Source organism: Erinaceus europaeus, chromosome 17 (assembly GCF_950295315.1).
Source record: "Erinaceus europaeus chromosome 17, mEriEur2.1, whole genome shotgun sequence".
NCBI classification, from domain to species: Eukaryota; Metazoa; Chordata; class Mammalia; order Eulipotyphla; family Erinaceidae; genus Erinaceus; species Erinaceus europaeus.
In genome coordinates, this window is record NC_080178.1 from 54,797,854 (window position 1) to 54,811,562 (window position 13,709).

Below are 13,709 nucleotides of genomic sequence, written 5' to 3' on the forward strand. Positions count from 1 at the left end.
CTTGTTCTTAGCTTTCTGTGCCCCCCTCCTCCTCAAAGGTTGTCTTGTGGGAGAACATGTGTTCATTTATTCTGTTAGAACCAGCAGAAGTACCAGTTCTTGACTGTACACACACACACACACACACACACACACACACACACACACACACACACACACACACCAGGCCGCCCGATTAATCTCTGTCCCCATGACACTATGCACATACTATTAGTCAAATGGGTTACTTCCTACGTAGCTCATGGAGTCCTAAGGTTAAGAGCAAGTATGCATAAAGTGTAGAGAACACTCCACAGCACTTGACAAAAGGTGCCAGCAAAGTTGTTGGTGCTACAATTAAAAGCATTTTTAAAAAGACTGCCAGGGGCAGGGTAGATAGCATAATGGTTACGCAAAGAGACTCTCATGCCTGAGGCTCCGAAGTCCCAGGTTCAGTCACCATCATAAACCAGAGCTGAGCAGTGCTCTGGTGTTTCTGTGTTTTTCTCTCTCTGCATCTCTCTCTCAAAAAAAAAAAAAAATTAAAATTAAATAAATTTAAAAAAAGACTGCCAGTACACTGCTGGGCCTGTGCTTCTTCTTAGGCTCTTCTGTCTAGAACAATGCCAGGTCTACAGTACGAGTGAAGTATAGGAATCCTCATGATGCTGGAGTAGGGGTGTGCTTGGGCTAGAGGCCCTAGCAAGGTGCAAAGGGTAAGCCAAACTCTGGCAAAGCCACAACCCAAGCAGGTAGCCATGACATGCCCTGACCAATCTCCTTCTGGCCTCTTCTTTTCCAAGTGTACATGTGAGCATATGAAACCATGCCCACACTGCAAACACAACTTCCCATCCAACCTTCCCTAGCTTCACACTGCACTAGGAGAACTTCCCTCCTTAGGTGAATACTATCTGAAAACACCATTTTCAGGCCTCGCTAAAGCCTTAGCATATGGGAAAGGAGAATACTATTGATCTATTTTTTACCAATTTTTTATGATTAGATAGCCAAGTCATTTTCAGTTTTTTTGTACTTTTGGAAATATTTCTTTCATCCTCCCCACCACTTGGGTTATCACTAGGTCTCAGTGTCTACAACAACCATTCCCAGCTGCTTTTTTTTAAAAAAACATTGGTAAGAAATAGAAAAAGGGAGAAAGAGGGAAGGAGACACTTGCAGGACTTTTCTAAAACTCAAGAAGCTTCCCCCTGCAGGTAGGAATAGAGGATTTGAACCAAGGTTCTTGTGCATGGTAATGTGTGTACTCTATACATTATGATGGGCCACACCACCTGGCCCCTGGAGCTCTCTCTGGTTTAGGCTGAGCACTCTGCCAAGGGCTGCACTGTCCCAGATGGGATGGAGGAAAAAGTCCCTCCTCTCTGTTGGCTACCACCACTTTCAAAGGGTGGCCTGAGAGAAGCAGATCAGGGAACCCCCCTTCTTGAAGGCCTGTCTCCTGGCAGGATAGCAGCTGTGGAGGGGGAGCTGACTGCAGAGGCCACCCAAGGGGCTTCAGCCTGAGCCCCACTTCCCTCCTGTCCTGATTCCCACTCGTGCTCCATTAACATTCCTCCTGGAAGCTGCAATTTCAAGGGACAAACATGCTCTGTGAGGCTCCAGGGGAACCTGAGACTGGGGGCTGTAACCGGAGCCCAGGGGCTGGGGCAGGGCTGGGCAGGTCACCCTGGGGACGCCCTGGTGACAGATGAAAGCTCTGTCTCTCAGAGGCCTGGCTTATGTTTCCAGGACACAGGTGTGGGGGGATTATCTTTCTGGCAGGACCAGCATTCACCCCAATCTCCCCAGCTGCTTTCTCTTCCCCCAGGACCTCACCCACCAGAAAGAGCCCCAGGGGCCACAGTCTGTCCTTGTCTGAGCCCTCTGCTAAAGGGCTGGTTCCTGAGTACAACAAAGTACCTCACTTTGTCCAACATGCATCTTGCTCTCAGAGCCCTGAGGGTGCAGAGACAGGAAGCTCAGGTAGCTGTGGGCCTTCTATTGGCTGTCAGCTCAACCTGGGGCTTCTTCTTGCCTCCCTGACCATTGAGGGGTGTGGGGAGAGGTGACAGGGAGCCCCAGAGCCCTGAGTTGCTTCAGTCTCTCCCTGGCCTTAATGTCACACAGGCATGCTGTCATGGCTTCTCCTGTGAACCTCAGATCTGCTCCCCTAGTCTCCTGGAGGCCTGAGGACAGTCCAGGGAAGTGGCTGGTCCTAACCTTCAGCCCTTCAGAAGCAAGACCTTTCTTTCTTTCTCTACTTCTTTCCTTTCTTTCTTTCTCTCTCTCTCTCTCTCTCTCTCTCTCTTTCTTTCTTTCTTTCTTTCTTTCCTTGTCACAAGGATAATTTCTGAGGCTTGGAGGCTGCTGCTGGACTCCACCATTCCCTGCAGCCTTTTTTTTTTTTTAAATAGAGGTTGGGACACAGAGAGAGGTAGAGAAAGATGCCTGTTGCACTTCTCCACCATTTGAGACTTGGGTCCTTGTGCACAGTCTTCTTCTTCTTCTAGCGTTTGCCCTTCTTCCATAGCCAGTTAATGGCTTTGAAAGTGACTGGGATCCATGTGCATTCAGTCGGCTAGGAAGGATCATCAGTTTCCCCAATGAATGGGTACTCACGGGATGCACCACGGGAAGGTCGATCCAATGCATCCACTCAACTGAGGGCACAACCACCAAGCCCCAGCAGGGTCCCCACACACTGGAGATGCTGCAGGAGAAGTTAGTGTTGTCTGGCCCCAAAGCCCTTCTTTACAACCCTTTCTTTTCTGAACAATCTCCTTGAAGCAGAATTCCAGCCTGATTTGGGGAGTGCTGGGGGGTGACCAGGCTTTAAATCTTCCATGGAGAAGTAGCTCGAGACCCTGTGAGGGTCCTGAGGTCCAGCTCTTCCTTTTTACATACCAGATCTTTGCATCTGCTTCCACCCTGACACACATCCCGCTGAGGACCTTCTAACAAATCTCAGGAGTGCGTCTTCTCCGCAACACCTGGCTGATATCAGCCTGCAGAGGTAGTCCCCAGGCTGGGGTGATTCCACACCCTGACTTTAAACAAATCGTTGACTGACTGATTGATTGACTGATTGATTGATTGACTTAGTGAGAGAAATTCTATGTGTGTGACTGACAGAGAGGGAGAAAGGCCAGTGGGGCAGGCAGTGGCGCACTCTGTAGAATACACACAAGGCAGAGTCCTCCATACTCTGCAAAGGTCAAGAGGGTATCGGTATTCTCAGCCCCTCTGGGTGGGGGGGGGGCTTGGAAGGACCTCAGTACAAAAAGGGGGAAAGGGCTAAACAGTGACACATTCAGTAGAGTACACATGTTCAAGCCTTCAATACCCACCTGCAGGAGGAAAACTTTATGAGCAATGAAACAGTGCTGTAGCGCGCTTCCTCTCTATCTCTCTTTCTTTCCTTCATGTTTCTCTCTGCCTCTATCCAATAAAAATTTTTTTAAAAAAGAAATTGATTAAGTAATTTAAAAAACCATGCCCATATTTCACTAATACTAGAATACCAGAAACTCCTCTACCTATGCTGGTGTCTAGTCTCTCGCCATCCCAAGTTCGAGTCGCTGCTCCAGTATTTTGAATGTGCCCAATGCTCCAGAAAACTCATAGCAGCAGCTCAGAGCCCTCCAAGCCCTCCATTCACCCACAGTTGTCACATGCTCAGCTGTGACCACATGGCTCTCTCCAAGGAATTTTTTTTTTCTGATCTTTGTTGAGAGAACTGCACATACTGAGTCACTTGACATGAACAGGGGGGTCTCTTTAGAATAAGGACATTGGGGGTCAGGTGGTGGTGCAGTGGGTTAAGCGCATGTAGCGCAAAGCGCATGGACCGGCGTAAGGATCCCGGTTCGAGCCCCCGGCTCCCCACAAGCAGCGGAGTCACTTCATGGGCGGTGAAGCAGGTCTGCAGGTGTCTATCTTTCTCTCCCCCTCTCTGTCTTCCCCTCTTCTCTCCATTTCTCTCTGTCCTATCCAACAACGAACGACATCAACAATGGTAATAATAATAATAACCACAACGAGGCTACAACAACAAGGGCAACAAAAGGGGGAAAAATGGCCTCCAGGAGCAGTGGATTCATGGTGCAGGCATGGAGCCCAGCAATAACCCTGGAGGAAAAAAAAAGAAGAATAAGGACATTATCTCCTCAACCCACCACATCATGACTGTGATGAAGCCAGCAGACAGTTCCTCACAGTTCCATCCATCCAGTAGGCTAGAGCCCACCATAGTGAGCATTTGTTGCCACCTGCCCCCAAAAGTCTCTTCAATGGTCTCAGAGGAATGAAGGTTCCAACCAAGACACCAATGTCACATCTGTTACTTTCTTCTTATTATTATTATCACCAGGGTATTATTATTGTTGTTATTATTATCACCAGAGTTATCTCTGGGGCTCAGTGCCTGCATGATGAACCCACCAGTCTCAGCTGTCAATTCTCCTCCATCCTTTTCTTCTTGATAGAGAGAAACTGAGAGGGGAAGAGGGAAACAGACACCTTCAGCACTGCTCCAGCACTTGTGAAGACCCCCCACATCCTGCAGGTGAGAACCAGGGGCTTGAACCCTTGTCCTTGAGCATGGTAATGTTTGTTCTCAACCTGGTGTGCCCGCATTCAACCCCATTGGCCCTTATTTTCATATAATCTCTAAATCTAGAGAGGCCTCCCACCTAACCCAAGATCTTCCACTCCCCCACTTCCTCCTTCCTTCCTTCCTTCCTTTCTTTCTTTCTTTCTTTCTTTCTTTCTTTCTTTCTTTCTTCCTTTCTCTCTTTCTTTTTCTTTTTCATGATATTGATCATCTTGAAAAGTCCATGTGGGTCCTCCCCAACACAAACACAGCTTGGACCATCTGACTGCTTTCTCCCACAGGTGCTCGGAGAAGCACACCCCAGCCTAACGGAGCTTTGGGACAGTGTCTCCTCAGAGTGGTCCCTCTGGAAAGAAACACTTTCTCCACCACTGACCATGGAGATGCCTCAGAAAGTGGGCACTTTTACAGGTGCAATCCTCTTTTATCAAGAATGAGCTACTATAATTATATATGAGAGTTTCTCATGAGTCAGAAAGGAGACACACACACACACACACACACACACACACACACACACACACACAAGCAGTGCTGGGGATTGAACCTGGAACCTCAGGCATAAAAGTGCCAGGCTCTACCAGTTGAGCCATTTCCCTAGCCACCACCTGTGCACACTAGAATCTGAGTTGAAATAGATGTTAGTACCCAGACCCCTCTCTGTCTTATTCAATCAGGAACTCCAGGGCCTCCCTCAGTGTCTGTACCAGCATGGCTTTGGACAGTCTGCAGAGGGAATAATAGCAAGTGAACAGACACATGGAATTGTGGGCCCAGTGGGGCTGGCAGCCAGCGGGAGGGGTGGCTGGCTTCAAACCCAGCTCTGCTATACCTCACCCTGCCAAGAGCTGCTATCCGTCTCTGGCTCTCAGGCTTTGCAAAGAATGTCAGATATTAGACATGTGCTTCAAACAGAGTGTCATCTGGAAGCTTGCACAGGCAAAAGAAGTCAGGCTCACGAAGCAGGCAGTGTAAACCAAGGAACTGGCCTCCCCGGACTAGGGGCTTGGGGATCGGTAAAGAGGGTCTAGGAGTTGTGAAGCCTTGCCATGGGACAGCTTGATGTCAGTGAGCAGGGAAAGGCCAGAAGCATGCCAGGAACACCCAGGTTCTGGTGGGCTTGGCCAGGGTTGCAGGCTGGAGGCATGATGCCCCAGTGCTGGTGCTCCATGGTCTCTCTTCCCTGTTCCCAGCACTCCTCCCTGCCAGATAGACAGCAGCCTTAAGACACCTTGGAGGGGCTGAGCCCACTGCTGCATGAGTCCTAAACCTGAAAAGCCTGGCCATCGTCTGGCTGTTGGAGAGCCACCGCCCCTTGTCAGGATGCTCGACCAGGACAAAGGCCATCCATCAGCAGCTTAGCTCAGGGAGCCAGGCCTCATGCATCATCTTGTCATCCATGAGGGGCCCCTGGACTGTCTTGAAAAGTGAAGGAGAACTAGAGTGCAACTCAGCGCTTTCCATTCATGGGATGTGGCCTTAAGCTCAGGCAGCCTGGGTCTTCACACAGGGGGCAGTGGGGTGAAAACAGCCTCTGATCTTCTGGGAAGGATGCTGACACACTCCTCACCAGCTCCCATCCCAGCTTCCTGGAGAGCATGGAATGAGGGGCTCAATAGCTAACAGATGAGGGGAGAGCAGCCAGGTTAAAGACTCAAACTGAGAGCGGCCAGGTACTTTGCTAAGTCCCTCTCACATATCACTGTACAAGGGCTTCTGGTAAAGCCTGTGCAGCAGGAGGCAGAAGCTCTCCACAACAGGGCAGCACACAGGAGGTCACTTGCAGATGGGGGAGGGGGCAGCATCCTTTCCTAGGAGCCCAATCTCAGAAGCAGGCTCTCTACTCTGATACTCATGGTGGAGCACAGCACCCACAGCCCTAGGTGCTCAGCACCAGTACAGGCTCCCCCATGACACAATTCTAAGGTGTGGCAGGTCTTCTTGGGGTGCCTGAAGCTGCACTCTTAAGATAACGGGGTCCTGGCATGCCTCCATCAGACCACTCTGCATCTGCCTCAGAGCCCAGGACGATCCAGCCTCCTACAGAGGTGGTTCCCTGAGGAGAGGTGCTGATTTGGGGGGCTAAGTTGGCTCCCTGCTGTCCCTTCTCCTTGCTCCCTATCTCTCTGGCTAAGCACAGGGGTGTCTGGCTCAATTACAGCACCCTCTCCCCTGTGAACACCCCCACCCCTGTGGGATCTAGAGAAAGGGTTCTGGAAATACAGATGTATGTGTGGCTGGAGCTCCTGGCGGCTAGGGAGAGTTATTTCTAGAAAGCCAAGATTCAGGAGAGATGGAGGCATAAAGGAATTAGCAGCCTTCCAGCCCTGAGGAGAAAGGACCCAAAGAGCAAAAGGGAAAGGCACCATGGCAGTGTTTCCTGGGCTTGTGGACTCAGTATATTGCAGTTCTGGGAACTCTGGGGTGTGGAATGGGGCACTGGGAGTGTGGGCAGGGGTGCCTGCAATTCTCCCTTCCTCCCTGAGACCTCATGCTGTGTTTGTCTAGCTGCTGCCCTGGCTTCTGCCCCAGAGGATGCTTCTGGAAATCACCCAGGAGGGGAGTTTAAGCTCAGCTGGGGCTCCCACTTTGAACCCTTTGTAGCTTCCCTCTAAGCCCTCACCTGGGAGGATGGGAGTGTGGAGCTCTGCCTGTCTGCCTTCCAGAACCATCCAGTCCCACAAGTGCAGGGTCCTGGAGTTAGAGGTAGGGGGACACTAACATCTATTGGGCATTTAGCTGTCACTGAACTAAAGACATCCTCCAACTTCTCACTCCCACAAGACCAGACCAGATGCAGAGCCAAGAGGAATATCTATTTCAAAGAAGGGGAAGCCGAGGTCTAGGGAGGTTAAGACACTAGCTTGAGATCACACAGCACAGAAAGTTCACAAATCCATTCAACTTAGCTTCTCCTCCTAATGTGGGTCTACTTGGGGCTGTTTCTGCTTTTCTTCAAGCTGTGGTCTTTTCAGGCCTTTGAAGGCAGAGAGGGTGTTTTTTTAGGTCCTTTAATGCCCAACACCTATATAAATAATGGCAGTGCAGAGAACAGGGAAGGGGAGGAGGAAGCTGCAGGGTGCCCTGCTCCTAACTGGGAGTCATTAAGTCATAATGGGAGAATCCAGCTGAGCTCCAAGCACCCTGCTCAGACTGTGGAGTAGAGGGGCTAAGGTGGGGGGGGGGGGGGTGAGCAAGTGGGGGGAGGGGGAGGCTTGGCTGCTAGGCCAAGAAGAGGGGGGAAGCTCTGGGAGCTGCAGGAAAGGTAGAGCACTGGAGCAGTACAGGCTTGTACACCAGGCAATAACCCTGGTAGCAAGAGAGAAAGGAGGGAAGGAAGGAAAGATGGAAGGAAGGGAGGGAGGGAAAGAGGGAGAGAAGGAGGAAAGGAAGAAGAAAAAGAGGGAGAAAGGGAAGAAGGAAGGAAGGGAGGGAGGGAGAGAGGAAAGAGGAAAAGAGGGAGAAAGGGAAAAAGGAAGGAAAAAAGGAAGGAAGGAAGTAAACTGAGCAGAAGACAGAGGGCCTTACAGGTCAGACAAAACAGCTGGATATCACTTTGAACTGGGTGGGGAGAGTGGCCAGGAACAAGCTGAACCCACAAAGCACACACCTTTAATGGCTGAGGCCTTGGGTTTGAGCCCTGGCATGTGGGAGCTCCACAGTCGGTGGATCAGCACTGCGCTGTGGTAGCTCCCTCTCTTCTGCCTGTCCAAGTAAATCAAGAAACACAGAACTCCATGGGAAGTGGGTTCAAGTCATGCTCTGGGCATTCCTGCCAGCATTCCTCCATCCACATATGGTGGGGGGTGGGGGGTGGAGGCCAGAGCCATGCCAACCCCAGAGCTCAGGGGCCTGAGGACAGGCCCCTTTCTCAGAGGGTGTTCTCACATGGGGGCTGCAGTCCAGAGCCACCACAGAGAAGGCCACAAACACTTCACAGGGATGTGCCCCAGGCTCCCTTTGTCTGGGGTGGTCTAGGAACCCCCATTCCACTCCATCATGTACCAGCAGTGTTATTTTAGCAAGTTGAATGCAATGGTACTTGGTGGTATATGTGTGTGTGTGTGGGGGGGGGACTTAAGGAGGGAAGGAGCTGCAAAGAGCCTGCAATTGTGTCACATGAGCAACTAATTAGAGGGCCCTGGCTGTGCCAGAAGGTTCCATGGCATTAATTCCAAACGTGACCTGTTTATTTTGCAAGGCCAGGAAGGAGCCGCCTTACCGCCTGGGAAGCCAAGGTGGCAATTAAACCCACTTCCCCAGAACTGGCCCGAGGTAACATATGAAGAGGGGCTTTGTGAACGGTGCGAACATGGCTGTGACCCCCATGTGGCTGCCCCCGCCGCCCCCAATTAGGGCGGCATGATTGGCAGCCCCTGATGGAAGGCCACAGGTGAGGGCAGGTCCCCAGATGAGGGCCATGCCACAGGTCTCTCCTTCTGTACTGGGAACAGTCACATCCTCTCTGTGAGGCACAAAGTCACAGCTCTGTTCCTGGGAGTGGGGGGTGGATTTGTATGTGGGGGCACTGGGGGTTGGTGAAAAGGGGGAACAAAGGGAGCCAGCATTGTTCAGTGTGCATTTCATACCCAAAGTTTCTCAGCACTGAAGAGAAGGCTGTGGACAAGGCCAAGCTCCAGGGACAAGAGCAAGATGTAGAAAGAACCAGGTCCCCAGATGCTGGGAAGGAAGACTGTATGGGAGACAGCAGGGTGTCTGTGGCAGGGAAGGAGAGCTTCCTGAAGAACTCAGAGCTCTCTACTTCAAGTCTTTATAAAGGCTTCCTTCCTTCTTGGTTTCTCAAGTGTAGCAGAGGGCACCTGGGGACCTGAGGACCTGGCTTTCCAAGTGGTCACCATGAATAAGCAGCAAGGCCTTCTAGCTGAGCTTCCACGCCAGCCCTGCCTCTGACCGGAGGCTAAGATCCTTGTTTTTAGGTCTCACTGGTGTAACTACTAATGGGCTCCACTTCATTCCAGAGCTTTGGGGATGCTAGCCTGTGCAGTAGGGTCACAGTGATAAGGGGGATGGTATAGTGGTTCTGAAAAAGACTTTCATGGCTGAGGCTCTGAGGGCCCTGGTACAATCCCCAGCACTGCCCTCAGCCAGAAGGAATACAGTATAGGGATTGTGTTTTCTTTCTTAAGCCTGAACATTTCTGAAATACATCTGCTGCTGAGAGTTTCATTTGAAGAATTTCGAGTCCGTAAATTAAATCCTTCTTGAACTTACTTTAACTTGAAGCAATCTTTCTGCTTAGAATGTCCTTAACCCCCTCATCTATCTGGAAAGAATGAATGGACTAATGAAATTGTGTGTGTGTGTGTGTGTGTGTGTGTGTGTGTGACTCAACTTTGCTACGTAGCTGGCATAAAAAGTTATTTTCTACCAACCCTTTGATGCAAACGGTAGAGAGGGATAATGAACCTCATTGCCTAAAAACATGACACCCTTGCCTCCTAAACCCCTTGTTTTTGAAACTCTGAACACACATGCATCCTATAGCCTGTATTTGGCACAAGGCACCTCAAACCAACTCCATGAAATAAATCCATTCTGAAAGGGGACACAAACCTCCCTGGACACTTAGTGTCAGCAGTAGGGAATTACAGTTCTGAGTTCACAAACTGACTTCCCTGGCAAGCTCCCCCCAGAGGGTAGATTTTCAATGAGGCTGACTTTTGTTGTGTTTTGCTATCAGAAAATGCTTCTGGAGGGAGCTCACATGCATAGTGGTGTTTCCCATTTACAAAGCAAAACAAACACTCCCCCACAGGACTGGAAGTCAAAACAAAATAACCCCAGCTGCTTATGACCTGGGAAAAGCAATGAAACTGCCAGCAGAGGTGATGCTGGCCAGAGGCCCCGCCTGAAAAATGTGAAAGGCTGGTGGGCAGACAGGCCCAGTATTGGGGGGACATGGTGGGGCAGGGTCCAGCCCTCTGGCTTTTGTTCTTAGGGACCCTTGAAATTCCCACAATTCTCACAATTACACAGCAGAAAAGACTCCACTCTGACCATAACCAACAGAGCTGGGGTTCACAACTGCTCAACTGTCACTTAGGGCACTTTGTGATTTAGGGGACAGGCACTTAACCTCTCAGACCCTCTATAGCTCTATGGACCTCAGCGAGCCTGGAACTGGCCACTTCACAAAGTGGATGTGCACATTCAAGGCGCTGGAACCACTCTCATGTGACAGGCTCTGCGCAGAGCTGAGCCAGGGTAGGGAGGGGAACCCATAACCTTGGAGTCCTTTGAAAATTTGTTTTTCTGGGGTGTATTTTTAAAAAAATCTCCCCAGGGCCTGCACAGGAGGCAGAGAAATCACAGGGCCTGAAGTTGAAGACAAAACAAAGCAGATCAAAAAAGAAAATAAAAAGGGACTAGAGGAAGGGGGGAATGCAAGCTGAAATGATATATCCAAACAGAGGGAATATCTCTGAAAGCCATCCTTACATTCAAATTCTTTCGCCCTTTCCCAGCCCCCTCACTTAAGCTTTGAGAGACTGAGGACTCCCTCTAAGCTAATATTACTCCCTGACCATCCCCACCCCAATTACTAAACTCTTTCTCCCACTGACTAAATCTCCTTCACTTTTAGGACTCAGATGAGAACCACTCATGGAGCATTATATATATTTTAACCAGAGTACTGGTTGGCTCTAGTATATGATGGTGCGGAGGACTGAACCTGTGACTTTGGAGTCTCCGTCATTATGCTATCTACCCTCCACTTGAACATTTTCTATTTCTTCTGCAAAGTTGCTGTGAGGGAGAGACAAACAGCAACCTAATCCTAACCAGGTCCTGGGCTTTACAAAGGTGGCCAGCTGATATTTTCATGAAATCTTTCTTTCTACAGAAGCAGTGATTCTAGATGCCGATCCTGGTGTGTGTGTGTGTGTGGGGGGGAGGATTAGAGCTCTGATAGCAGGAGTTACAGGCCAGGGATCTGCTCCCTGGAGCCCTGGCCTCTCCCTGCACTTTACATGGGGATTTCTGCAGGGTGGGTCTGAGGCCTGGGACTGGGCTGGAAGCTTCCAGAGCTGCAGTTGACACAGCTGGAGGCAGCAAAGCCTGGAGGAGGTATGTAGAGGGTTAGGGGATAGCAGGGAAAGCACAGCCCCAGCTCTGGCAGCCCGAGCTCTGGAAGGCCAAGCATTCCCAGGGTCAGTCTTGCCAGCAGGGTGTTGAGTCAACAAACACCAAGGGAGACCACAGCATTAGCACCCTTCTGGGAAAGCCTGGCTAGCCCTTCTTTGTCATGTAAAGAACATTCTGAGTTAAGTGGTGTTGGCATGAGGGGCTGGGTGGGGGTGGGAGTGGTGACAGTAATGCTGGGTTCCAGGAACTAGAGCAATTGGTCCAGCTTAGATCCAGTTTACAGCAAATTGATGCTTAACTTCATCCTCCCCTTTGCAGATTCTAAGCAAGTGTGGATGGGTGTTTCTGTTTCACAGAGCTCCAGTTTTCTGACCAGGGTCGCACACAGAGGGGCCTCCTTTCACAAAGCTTGCCGCTATGGCTTTTGCTCTCTGCTTCTGTGTGGCTGTCACCTCTCCTGACACTGGTGGCCAACTCCTCCATCCTCCCCAACATTAACACTTCTCCATTAAGATGCCTTCCTTAAGGACCCACACTAAATGGTCACCACCTCCGGGAGGCAGGATTCTAAGAGAATTTTGTTGTTTGACTTTCTGCATTGTCTGAAATGGGCATAAGCATTGCTGGATGCAAACAAAACCCAACAAGGCAGTTTCATTTAATTAACACCCCAATTTCTACTGGGATTAGAAGCAAGCAAATCCTTTATTTATTGGGCCCAGGGAGGCACGGATTTCATTCATCTCAGGAGCTAGCAGGGGCCCAGCCTCACCAGCAGGGATGCTGACTCTTGGGACAGGCTTCAGGGAACAGGAAGGTGGCAGGCAGGGACATCTGTGGGGGGACAATCACTGGGTCCCCTGACTCGCCAACCTCAGAGGTATACACCTCAGGGGACCCAGGACCTCTCTGCAGTCATGTCCATTTCAAACCTTTTACGTGACACACAGAAAGCAAGACCCCAGAAGGAACCAGCCCCAAGTGTCCCCAAGGCCCCTGGGAGGCAGGAGCAGAGAGGAGCAGACAGCTGGGGTGCCCCACCTACCAGCACATCAATAATGCAATACTGCCATTCCTTTGCTGCAGGGCAAACTTGCAACAAAGTGATCGCTCTTGTTGAGTTAATTAGCAAAGGGAAAGATTAAGGACTTTAATCATGAGTTTCCCTCCTTACCTGCAAAGCTTGCTCAGAAATGAGCAAAGAACATTGCTCTATGTGCACCTGTGAGTGTGTTTCCCAAGGCACTGTAAGAACACCATCACCTGTCTGTGTGTGTATTTCTCAAGGACTTGTAAGAAAACCACTGTCAGGGACACTTGGTCAGCACCTTTTGGCTTCAAATCAGGGCTCCCAGGACACCTCAAGTGTATCATTTCCCTACCCCCACCCCCTTCTTGGTGGTTCCTTGCAAAGCTGTGTGCTAGCCTGTTGGGCACAGAGAGAGCAAGCACTCTGACTCTGATCACACAGCACAGGACCAAGGGTTCCAGGTAGGTCTGGTTCATGGGCAGGCCATATTATCTTCCATGGTGCACCACAACCCCCCCCCCCCTTCTCCAGGACAGAGAGGACAGGACTGAGCTCATCTTGGGTTGAGCCCTATTTAAACCCAGTGACTCAGTCTTGACTCAACTCTCAGCCCTGCAGCTATGGAGACCCTTGGTGTGTGTGTGTGTGTGTGTGTGTGTGTGTGTGTGTGTGTAAGAGAGAGGGGGGGAGAGAGTGAGTTTGTGTGTAAAACAGAGCAAAAGAAAAGGAACTCTGGAAGGCAGCCCTAGTCTCCTGATAGTGCAGTGTCTTCTTCCTGCTGGCCAGTGGTGACTGCGGGGGGGCGGGGGGGGGCGGGACACAGTAGTACTGGCCTGAGAAGCACCTGAGGAGCAACAAGTGGATGTTGCTGATAGTCCACAGCAACAGTTTTCTCCCCACCTTCTTGTTCCGTGCCCACTTTGCAGCGTGTCTGCCTTGTTTCTCTGTACCTTGCACCTTCTAGTCCTGCACCCCTCT

At 50.5% G+C, this 13,709-nt stretch overlaps 1 protein-coding gene across 11 annotated transcripts in view; it reads right to left on the reverse strand.

Moving 5' to 3' along the window:
• Nucleotides 1-13,709, reverse strand: part of TENM4 (teneurin transmembrane protein 4) — a 545,270-nt gene that overhangs the window by 227,525 nt on the left and 304,036 nt on the right. The window lies entirely within an intron of this gene.